The sequence below is a fragment of the Nicotiana sylvestris genome, chromosome 12 (assembly GCF_000393655.2).
Source record: "Nicotiana sylvestris chromosome 12, ASM39365v2, whole genome shotgun sequence".
In the NCBI taxonomy this organism is placed as follows: Eukaryota; Viridiplantae; Streptophyta; class Magnoliopsida; order Solanales; family Solanaceae; genus Nicotiana; species Nicotiana sylvestris.
This window is the reverse complement of record NC_091068.1, coordinates 55469568-55471835: the sequence shown is the minus strand read 5'-3', so window position 1 is coordinate 55471835 and position 2268 is coordinate 55469568. Positions and strand designations below refer to the sequence as shown.

Here is a 2268-nt window from a genome sequence, read left to right as displayed (position 1 = left end):
TGAATCTGATGGAGGCCACATTTCAACTTGTAGTTACTGCTGGGTGTAATAGAGAGACTTGAAAGGGAATATACTAACAATCAAAATTCATTTGGCACAAAAAGGTTCATATTCAATGTCAAAAGGGGTAAAAATGCAGTCTGTTTGTAAATAAATTGGGCATCCAGTTCTCTAATGAGAAGGAGATATTATCGCACGACCTTCAAGCAGTCGAGCTAAATTAATTACCAATTAAAACAACTAACAATTACCAATCAGAGATTCATTTCACTTGTTGTGATTCCTACATAAAGGTACAAACAGGAACACATGTATTCGACTAAATGATATGCATCTTTACTATATAAATATCTAGCTGCTTCGACTTAATAGTTGCCTACATGTGATTCAACTTTTCTTCCTTAATATCATTCCACGATGATACTCCCAACGGACACATCTTACGGTCACGAACGATTCTTCCTAAGTGCCTCGAAAATAATTTGCTATTTGTTCCAACTGTTCGATTATTGTAAAAGGTTACTTTCAACTTTTGTCCGACTTCAAGTGATGAAACTTCTTTGCACTTGTTCCTCCCTCGAACTTTTTTTACCTTTCCAGGATTAGATAAAGAACCTACGGCTGCATAATTTGGTAAAAACTATAGCAATAAAATTTAGTTCTACAAATTAATAACATATGGATTCAAAATATCATACCTTTTTCAGTTGTTTGGGAGTGTTGCATAACTTGATCAGTAGATGGGGGAAATGAAATATTGGTTTGCATATGCTCTTTCTCAAGAACCAAGGATTTTTTTATCTATTGTTCGCATCTCTTGATTAGAAGACATGGTAAAATTCGATCTTGTGCTTTTAGAAATCCCTAAAGATGAGCACAAAGATCCAGGCGTTTGCTCTCATCCCTTCCCTATAGAAGCATAATCCAAAAACTTTTGTACTCCGATTAAGTAGGCTTCATCGAGCCAATTATTAACAAGTTGCATCCATTGCTTATTAGGTGCCATAACCTTGGAGAATAAATAAAAATTACATTAAAAAAAGATAAAAGATAAGAAAAATACTATGATGTACACAACTTGTTACGATCAGATGCACACAACTGGTTCACCTCCAAGGTTGCAGTTTCTAGTGAACTGGCTCCTCTATTTTCGGTTAATACATTGTAATATACAATCAGATGACACTAATCTAGATAAAAGATTATAAATTAACTTGTAATTAAAGATGTTAGTTCCTAAAACATTCATGCATAGTTCCTTCTAGTCTGTTCCGAGATCGAAGTAAGTACTTACACCAAAGAAAGTGTAAATAGTATACTTTACAACACAAGATCATTCAAAATAGTCGCGCGCGACTAAAAGACTGCTTCTTCCCAGATTCAATTATTTTTCAGTATGTTAAAATACAATTGGCAGTAGAGACGAGAAGGGTTCTGAGGTATAAATGGATTTAGTTAAAATCTTTTCAGATGTAAAATTAAAATTACAATAGGAGTAATACAGTAGTCCCTGTTTTGGCTGGCAAAATCCCTCACTGAATACATAAGACTAATATGTCATTCATGAAATAATTAGCTTTTTCAAACTGGTAGGCACTCCATATAACATAAAATTCTTCAAACTTCAAACACACAATACGCTACATACACTTGAATATACTACAGAAAATTAATTTATCCAATTAGAAATCCAACCCAATAATCTTTCCACCGATTATACAATAGAAAAAATACCAAATTATATATGAAATCTTACCAAGAGAAGAAGAAGAACAACAACAACTCGAATAACAATTAGCGAATTTAGAACAACTTAGAGAAGAAAAAAAAACAACTTGAAAGAGGAGGCATACCTTGGATTAATATCAAATGCGAGATGGAAATTAGGGCAAAAAATTTGCAATCTTAGTTTTGAGAAACACATAAGAACAAATGGGCGCTAGGCGGAGTATTAGGGCAAATTGTGTTTTGAGAATACAGAGAGCTTCACTTTACTTTTCAGAACTTTTTATTTCAATGTATTAGTTTTGGCGCCTGATTTTTGGAAAATAGTAGATTTCTAATATTTTGGTATAACATTTGGCGACACTCTCTCAAACTCAATGTCCCTCAATTATAATTTGGGACCAATTATTAATTTTTTAAGGACCGGATTTAATACCTTCGCAATAAAGTAAAGCATTAAGGACCGCAATAAAATATCGTCCCAATACATATATTTTTTGCGACGAGATTATTAACTCGTCCCTAAAAATTGATCTTAAATAA

At 33.1% G+C, this 2268-nt stretch overlaps 1 long non-coding RNA gene across 1 annotated transcript; it reads right to left on the bottom strand.

Annotated features, from left to right (window-relative positions):
- Nucleotides 1-247: 247 nt before the first annotated feature.
- Nucleotides 248-2004, bottom strand: LOC104221064 (uncharacterized). The gene is made up of 2 exons (XR_709639.2): nucleotides 1854-2004; nucleotides 248-1009 (listed from the first exon to the last, which is right to left on the bottom strand). It is a non-coding gene; the product is annotated as an uncharacterized lncRNA (long non-coding RNA).
- Between the last annotated feature and the right edge of the window lie 264 nt (nucleotides 2005-2268).